Raw genomic sequence first — 9,619 nt, 5'->3', positions numbered from 1 at the left:
CTGCACCAGAGCAGGAAGGATCCTCAAGGCCACAAACTTTCTCTGGTTTTCAAAGGAGGATTTTGGACCGACACTGAAGCATGGTGATTAACTAGGAAACAGCAGCATCCAAGGCTTTGAGTCACTAGAACAAACTTTTCTTCTTGTGAGTCAGAGTATCTGCACATCCTTGCTTCCTGGAAACTTGAGTATTTAAACACGCAACATCCCACTTGAGTATCATGTATGTATCATGGAAAAGATTCTCCCAAACATTAGGTATCTCCCAGCTCTAGCCAATATCCACAGATGCTAACAAGTTGCAAGACCTAGCCTCAGAGTGATTTGTTAAAACCAAACAGGAAGGTGTTTTCCCAAATTCCAGAGGAGCAGAGTCACACACCAAATTGCAGAGGCCTTCCACTCTCCTGACTTGGGCTTGGCAGTCCCTGCCAGAGAAGCACCGTCTCCCAGAGCCTTCATCCTTGGCTGATCCAGGGAACCAGGAAGCTGCAGATGCTGTAGCCCTAGCAGCACCCAGCTGCAGAATTGTGGCAGCTGGGGGTTGCACTAAGACATTTGCACTTATGATAAGAGCCACCTTATGAAGGAATGTTTATTCAGCTTCTCTCTTTATCCCAGAGATTTAAATCCACTACATGCATCTTTCACATACTCCAAGATGATTTCATCTGGCCATGGAAAAGACAAAACATGAATGCTGTGATGGTTGTGGAAAAAGGTGCAGTAAAAGCCATAGGTGGAGAGATAAGTAAGTTGAGAGACAGGCTTTTAATCCAATGACCCAGAGAATACTGAATTCCCACATATTTTTGTCATTGTAAACATGTTTTGCTTATCAAATTGGAAGATGCCAGGCTTTAAGTTCTCACTTTAAAATGTAACAGGAAAATGCACTGGTTTATTGGATGGGAACATCACTGGTATTCTGTGCTAATGGTGACTAAAATTCTGCTTGCTCTTCTGTGATTTTACCAGTAGCAGTTTTAAATTTATGCTTCAGCACATAAGTGAATGGATATTTATAAGCATGCACGGGCCAGGTACATTGTGCTCTTAGATGAGTAGACATGAAGAAATGAGAATCCTAAATCACAGAACACCAGGTTGGAAAGGACCTCAAGGGTCCAACCTTTCCAGGCAAAGCATGACCTAGACTAGATGTCCCAGCACAAGTACCCACTTGTGGTTTAGGGAGGAATCATGTTTCCCCCTAACTCCCTTGCCAGGCCATAAACTGGTTTTTTTGCACACGGCCTGGCTTCCCTGCCAGCTTTTGGGCCACAGCCTGAACCCATCCAGCCACTCAAGGCCACCACTGAGCCCTGCAGCTCCCAGTGGGGCAGAAGCCAGCCACTGCTGCCACTTGCCTGAGGACCTTGCCCAGCCACCTTGCTTCCAGAATGTGAAAGGGCCACACCGCAGTTTGCTAATGGGGCAGAAACAGCAGGAGGATCCTTCTCTGCCCACCAGAAATAAAAGCAAGGGCAGGGAGATGACCCAGCCCCGAGCGCACACAGCAGTCATGATATCTGCACCTCTGAGCATCTCAGACTCGCCTGGTGTCAGAAGATAAAGGAATCATATTGTGTCTTTAAAGAGGGACAGGGGTGCAGGAGAGGCAGCCTCTGGCCCCATCTCAGACCTGGCAGGAAAAGGTCAACAAGCATGCAGAAGCAGGAGCACTGGACAACTGAGTCACACATGGTGAAGACCAGCCTGGCACAAGGCACTGCCACCCAGTCAAAGCAGTGGGACAGCCCTCCCACAGCTCCTAAGACAAATGATGGACTACATGCAGGGACGAGCTCCAGCATTCAAGGAACAACCTTCCTATCAAGCAGCAAGAGAGGGAGGTGCAGAGCAGGGAGAAGAGGGACTCTCAGCCTAAAGGGCACTCAGGCAGCGAAATAAATACAAAGCAAAATAAAAAAGAACAAGCAAAAGTAAGTATTTTTTTTTAATAGGAGGAGATTAAGTAAAAGAAAATAAATACATTTTGAATGTAAAATAGAATGTGCTGTGGAGAGGGAAGGAGAAGTAGCCACTTTCTCACTTACTCCTGCCTCAGCAGCACAGCTGTGTCCCAGCTCATGCAAAGACAAGGGTGGGTCCCCAAGCCTTTATCCCTACCACTGGCATACAGCCCCCACTGCAGTGGTGGGAATCCTCTCTATAGGGGGGAGCTGACCACCACCCACCACAGCCAAGGAGGCTGCCAGGTGCCCAGGTGGGTGGCGAAGGGGCCTCCCCTGTGCCCCAGCTCCTGGTGCCACCTCACCATGACTCAGAGCACTGTTTCACAGGCGGCTCTGGCTGGCAGTCAACAGGAACCTGATGGCCCGGTCAAAGGCTGGAGCAGCTCGCAGGCCACAGCAGGCTCCCTGGCAGAGCCAGTGCCACAGGTGCTCCCAGGAAAACATGAGCAGATTTTGGTGGTAGAGGAGGGGAAAAGCGCTTCCTTTTTAAGGTCATGCCCTCCTGCATTAGGGCTGCCCAGCGTGAAATTTCCAGTGGACACAACAGGGCACAGATGTCCCCTTTCCCAGGATCACAATGTCAAAGGCATTGGATGGCGTACCAGCTTCCCCAAAAGCTGCTGGCAGGATGCGCAGCAGGGGCAGGCTGGGAAATTTACAAGCCCTTGGCTTCAGCCAAGCTTAGGTGGTATTTCTGCCCAGCCACTACTTCAGCAAGTGCCACTTGAGCTTGTGGGCTAGTGTGTGCACTTAGAGACCTCTCTGCTGAAACTTGCTGTTACTTCACATCACTGCAAGTGTGACTTGTCTGGTAGGATTCCCCAATGGCTGCGGAGGATGGGAAATGACAGCATTCCAAAAGCTTACAAGGCAAAACCTTAGCAGGAGTCAGGTACTGAAGTTCCTTTGGTACCACTGGAAATCACATCCTCAGGCCCAGCACAGGCAGGCTGGACAAGCTCACCTGCCCATACACAGGCACCACTGTCGCTAGGACTTTTGCCTCATTCACAATGAGTCTATATGTAAAGCATCAACTCCAGCACCGGTGCTCACAGCATCAACGGCTGCAAGGATGCTCCTCACCATTCACTCCCTGCTCACACCAGGAGACAGCAGGACAAAAAGCCTGCCCGGATGAAGCCACTTTTCCCCTGCATGGACACAACCAAGGTTTTGTTTGCTTGATGGCTGGTAACCTGTGGCAGAAAGGTGGTGAACAGCTGGGTTGAGAAAGATGCTTGTTCTTGCCAACTGGACATGGTCACCATAAGAGAGAAGTGCTAGGCTTTCCATGGAGTAAAAGCTAAGTTTGAGCCTCCACATCAGCTCAGAGACAACTGCTCCTGCTTCTCTCTCTACAGAGAATTTCCCTTTGACCGGGGAACGAAACAGGGAACAGGCATAAGGAAAACAGCACATGGCAGCAATCATGGGAGAGTGGCAAACAGCCATCCTAACTGGTGGTCACAAAGCTGTCCAGCAGCTGCAGAGAGGAGCCGGGGGGTGGGGGTGGGGGTGGGGGAGAAATGAGCCTGAGGGAGATGGAGGAGGAAGGGAGGAAGCTTTAAAGACAAGCAGATTGAGGGCAGCTTCTCAAACACGTCAAAACTCACTGAGACATGGTCACAACTCCTGTTTAGCAGGAGGCATTCACAAATTAATAAAAAGGAATAAAATCTGGACAAAAAATAACCCCAAACCTGGAAAAGTAGGAAGTAGAAGTCAATTGGATTCATACATATTTAACAGGGACATTCATCCCAATAGAGGCCTGCCTGTAGCGTGTTGGAAACAAGTCACGCTGCCTGGGAGGCTCACACAGAAAACCTCACTCCCAGCCAAAACAGGACAGAAAGGCAGGGGATTGCTCTCTGTACTTGGGGGAAAAAGCAGCCCCTGTGTGAATGGAGGAGAAGATGAAGGAGTGATGAAGTATCTCCTGCACTGGTGAGATGCTGGGGAAAGGGCACACTCTCTGGACCCCAACCCAGGGAGGGCGGGAGAGACCATGCTCTATTTTGCAACTGAAACCCGCCTCCTGGCACATGCTGCAAGGAACAAGCAGGGCTGCTGCCTGTGAACTGGAGCAGCTGAGCTGCGGCCCAGGAGACAGCACAGCTGCCCGGGCTGGGATAGCCTCAGGAAAAAGTTTTAGCTCTCATTTTCTGGTCCAGAGCTCCTGCTCTTAGTGCAGCAGCACAGCTTTGACAAGAGCCCCAGAAAGCTGGAAGAACATGTGCCAGGATCATGACTGACGTCAGGAAGACAAGGGATTGAGGGATCACATCTCCTTAAGTCTCTCTGGCAATGACCTGGATCCAGGCATGGACCTGGGTTATAAACCTATTGTCACACACCCCAATGGGTGTTTTCAGACACAGATTAGTGGGAATTTAAGCCTAAGAGACCCACACCACACCAAACCATATTGCTTCTGCTTCACCTCTGCATGGGCACTAGCTAAACTGATGCCCTTGGATAGTGCTCTGTAATGGCATGTCCTGTATCAGGGCTGCTTCACAGCAGCCTTCAGCAACACCTTGGCATTTGATGTGAACCCCATTAGTACATAAATGGGAAATGATCTTTGGTACTACTGGCCTGGGAAGCACCATCATGGGATTTCCCCTCCTTACTGTCCTCCAATGGCATCCCTATTAAACACAAAACCAATTCTTACCAAGACAAGTCTCCTCTCTGTCCGGCACAGTCTGTCATAGGAGTTCTGCAACCCAGGCTGTGTCCTTGCTGACACCTGCTCATCCTCAGAGCCCTCCAGGGGTTTGCACAAGCACAACTGGATGAACTCTCTGATGAGGCACAGGAACACAAGCACTCTCATCCCACAGGAATTGCTATGGCCATGTTGACACAGAGGCTGCTAGATGGTGTTTCCACAGCAGATCTCCCTCTCTCCTAGATCCAGAGGCTCTCCCTTGGGGCAGAAGCAATGGCTTTGGTCCACCCTGTCACCTGTGGCAAACTAGCAGCAGCCAGACAAGGAGTGGATCCCATCTTGCGGAGAGGATCCAGGACATAGCTGCGGAAAAAAGGGGAGCACACCTACAGCAGATGACAGTAGTACGTGATACGTTCCAGAGATATGTGAAAATGACGGTTATGAAAGAGACAGGAGGGGAAAGGAAAGAAAATAGTCTTTTGGCCCGTGTCCAGGGGGACAGGTTTATTTCTGTCATCAGACTTAATGGTTCAGCTTAGGGAGAAATGCAAACGGCATTGGGTCCTCCCTTCCCAGAGAGGGAGAGCAGGGTCAAAGGCAGCACCACCTTTCCTCTCCCAGTGCATGCCATCTGCCTCAGCCTGACCTGAGGCAGGAGGTTGTCCTGAACTGCCATTGTGGCTGGGTTTAAGGAGAACAGCAGTGGTCTGGTGACGGCTGCATCATGTGGGGAATCAGAAGTACTTTTGCCTCAGGCACCACGGTAAGCTCAGTAGGAACCAGTTTTCACGCATCAGATATATTACATGGATGCCACACATCCCATTTGGCAACTCCCTCAAGTATTGCAAGCTTCTGGACAAAGGGACTCCAAACTCCCTGAATCTGGCACAGCACTCCCTGGACTTGAATTTAGACTTACATTCTTGGCTGGCAGCCCCGTGAGCTGGGAAGGAAGCATCCTCACCCCCCCCCCCCCCTCTCCTCCCTCCTTTCCTCTCCTGCCCCCGGATGGAAAGCGTATTGGATTGCTTCTCTCTGCGGGTGAGGGAGCACTCTCCTGGAATAACACCCTCTGCATGGGGAGCTCTGCTGGTCCTGCTCTTCTCCATCCACCAGGAAAAAAATCTCTGCTGGAATCCTGTGCTGCTGGAATCAAAGCATATCACAAAATCCAGCTGATTTCAACACTATTTTCCTTAAGAAAATCAGGAAAACAGAGTTCCATCAGCACTATAACAATTTTCAGCATGTTTGAAATGCAACATAGCTGTCTTTTTTTATTTCAAAATTACTTTCATTTTACTTTTGTGTCTGTATTGCACCAGGTAAACTGCAAAGCTCCAAACCAAAGCTTCAAACTGGTCCAAAACAAACAAAAAAAAACCCAAACAAAAACCAAACACACACCCTCCCCCAACACAAAAAAATATATATGAAAAAAATGGGAATAAAATAATAAAAAAGGATTTTAAAATTTGCCAAATCAAATTCTGAAAAGTAAATATCCTTTACAAAACTGAACCTAAATCTCAGTTTCAACCCTTTGTACAAATGTTAACTATCATGCAAATTCAATTCTCAATCCAGGTGTAGATAAGCCTTTAGTACTAGACAGGAGGGGGAAAGCACTGTATTGTGTAAAAAGCCGTTATAAAATTGTTATAAGGCAAGACAGAAGCTATCTGTACATCAGGATTTACAGATTTAGGAATTATATAATCCTAAATGACATCTCCCAGCATCAGTCCTCTAGACCATGACTTTTCAAAACAGGGAAACAACTTCAGCATCGTATTAACTGTGACCTCACGTGCATGTGTGCAGCTTCATCGGTCTTACAGCTGTAAACTAGGGCAGGATTTAGTCCATGACACCCATAGTCCTAAAGAACAATTGCAAATCCTTAAAGGAGACAGAAAAAAAAAAAGAGACAATAGCCCTGAAAAAAATTAGTGAGATTAGAGACAAAAGAAAAATAATAATGTTGACAAAAGCAATGCTATATGTAAACTTGATCCCAAATAAAACCTTGGAGACTGGCTAATATGTTGTTGAGATCACTGAGCTGAGCACTAAAATAAAGCCACTTTGGAGGGGGCAGCAGCTTTACATACCAACCGCAAGCAGCAAGTAAAGAACCCTGTGTTTAAGCAGAATTTGCAGGAAGCATGTGGGTGGCAATAGCCATCCTCCATGGTTGATGTAGTGGAGGACACTGTGACCATTCCTGTGTTCAAGGAAATCTCCATGCCATGGCGAGGTACACTGCTAAAGCGCACCCTGCTTTCTAAAGTGCACCCTCCTTTCCAAGTGTTTGGCAGCCAGGCTTGGGATGAACCTCCTAGAATCGCCAGGGACTGAAGCTGAATTAGAAGAGCCAGAAATGAAAGGTGAGACCTTTCACCACATACAATAGATCTTGGATGCTGTACAAAAGTCACAGAGATCAGATGTTGCCCAGAGATTAGGGGAAGATAGGATAATATCAAAGAGAAGGTAGGCCAGATATGTTCAGAGGAAGAAACTCCTTCAATTATAGCCCAGACCTGCAAGTCGGAAGATCTAGTTTATACCCTTGGCAAAGCTGAAAACTTCCTGTGACAACTTAAGCAAACTAGTTTGCCCTGCAATACAACAGGATAATAATTTACACAGTCCAAAGCTGTAAATTAACTGAAGACTGCAGACTTCTTGGAACTCCTGAGGTGAAAAGTGCTCTTACCTTTTTTAGCACTTGCTACTTAATGCCATTGACTATAAGGTCCCAGCACACTGTTTCCTCCTTTGCTTCCTTCCCTTTATAAGCAGCTATATCCCACCACAGTCTTCATGAATGGAAACTATTCATATCCTTATACTAGGTATAGCCAAGTAAATAGAAAAAAAACCCCAAAGATTTGCTAGCAGGTGCTAGGAGAAGGGAGGAGGTGATGGCCACCAGCAGCTTTGGCAGCTATGTAAATGGTACCAGGCGTGGCAAATTCATTAACCACCTCCCTGCCAAGAAAGCCGGAACTGTGGGGATTCCTATTTAGAGAAAGCTTTCCAACATACTATTGGTTCTTATCTTGGCCCAGCGTTGCATACGCTACACATCACGGGTCATGACAGAAATTATATCATCTGCAGCAGCAGCTAGAGGAGCAGGATATTCTGTGTGGAAAAACACAAACACCAAAAAACCACCAGTGTTTACTGTGAATAATGTCAGTTGTTCTAAAATTTCTACCTTCCAGATGGGGTTATTTGACTCTGAGCTGATGAAAGCACTTTCAGAATATAGTCTGGAGGGCGGACAGCATCCAGATGTATTGGACAGGAGTAAAAACCTATGCAAGCGCTACATTTCTTGTCTAAAAGTCACCACCCCAAAATAGCTTGTGATCTAGTTATTTTTATTTAGAGAAGAGCCTGTGCCTTGAGTTTGGATCCGAGTTTGAATTCCACTAGAGTTTCAGACAGTTGTTAAGGTAGGATGCTCCATTCTGGCCCCATTTGGAAACAGGATGAGCAGTAAGTTAGGGATCTCAGAGCCAGAGCCAGACGTTAGCGTGGACCATTTGTACAGGTTTGTGTTGCACAATATATCAGCAGCTTTACACAAAAGAGCAAGTTTGTTTCTTGATGAAAGGAGAATTTGAAAATTGTGTGTTCGTTTCCATGTTTCAGAAAGCCTGCAGGTTCTTTCTGGGATGCTGGGAAGACTCATGAGTCTCACCAGTCCTCAGAGGGGACCATGAAATAATAGAAAGCATGCTTCACTACCTGCAAATCATCAGCTCTCCATGTTTAAGTGCTACTTAAGCACTACCAGCACATAGACATGTTTACCATGAGGCCACACAAAGTATTATAACTTGCTCCATTTTGTCTGTGCGTGCATCAAGGATTCTTTGAGAGTTCAGTATTTTGGATCTGGAAACCCTGTAGGAATTCCAGGATCTCTTAAAAACCACCTGCATGTTTTCTCCCCACCTCCTCCAATTTCTGAATGATCCCTTGAGTACAGGGGCTTTCTTCTTTGCCCCAGCTGGATATTGTTAAAGATTTTATTATAACTTGCTGGTTCAGCTTTAACCACAGTGGTACTAACATAATAATTAATACCAATTACTTATGAACACTCTGTTAGCAAATTTGGATAATAACGATCTCTTAGTTACCTGGGCTTCTACCAGACTCTGTACCCATCGTAGAGCTCTTATTTACACAGGAGGCTGGCACAGCTCCTAATACTCCATTTTAGTTGCTCCTGTAACAAGCAAGTATTTCACATGTGCTTGGCACAAAATGCCCAAGTACATACTCACACAAATGAGGAGTAACATAGTCTATTCCAGTAGATGCATCCGGTCCCATAAGGATGCCTTACCCATCTTCAGACCTGTAGGAGGCATGCAGGAACTGTCTGGGGCTGGGGAATTGTTCTGTGGGAAAGGCTGTGTATGCAGGCACCTTCTCTCCCTCCTTTCTAAAACTCAGGGTAAGACTATACTTTCTTAAAGGTGAAGCAATGCTATCTGGGTTAACTACCACCATTTTTGTCAGCACTTAAAACTCTGTGAGGCTTCACCTGACTGCTTAGGAAGAATGTGGACCACTTTTTCTAATAGCAGAGCAAGGGGTACAAATGTCATCAGCAGAGAATTGGTAACAAGCATCTGGAATGGCTCTAAGATCTCCAACCAGCTCAGCTGTTTGAAAATAAATGTCTGTCCAGAGCCTTATGGAACTGAGCTGGTACATCTTCAGACACCCCTTACATAAATCTCTTGTACACTCAAGAGATTTATGGTAAACACTTGCTCTTTCCTTAACCTCCAAAACCTTTTCCACCTGCTGAATAACACAAGATTCTTTCCCCTCAGCCAGCCTGTTCTATATCTATATAAAGCCTCTAGAGAAGATTCGGTGGCACCATGGACTGACTTGTCAGCAGGACACATGTGACACC

Source organism: Lathamus discolor, chromosome 2, assembly GCF_037157495.1.
Source record: "Lathamus discolor isolate bLatDis1 chromosome 2, bLatDis1.hap1, whole genome shotgun sequence".
NCBI lineage: Eukaryota > Metazoa > Chordata > Aves > Psittaciformes > Psittacidae > Lathamus > Lathamus discolor.
This window is presented reverse-complemented; position numbering follows the sequence as displayed.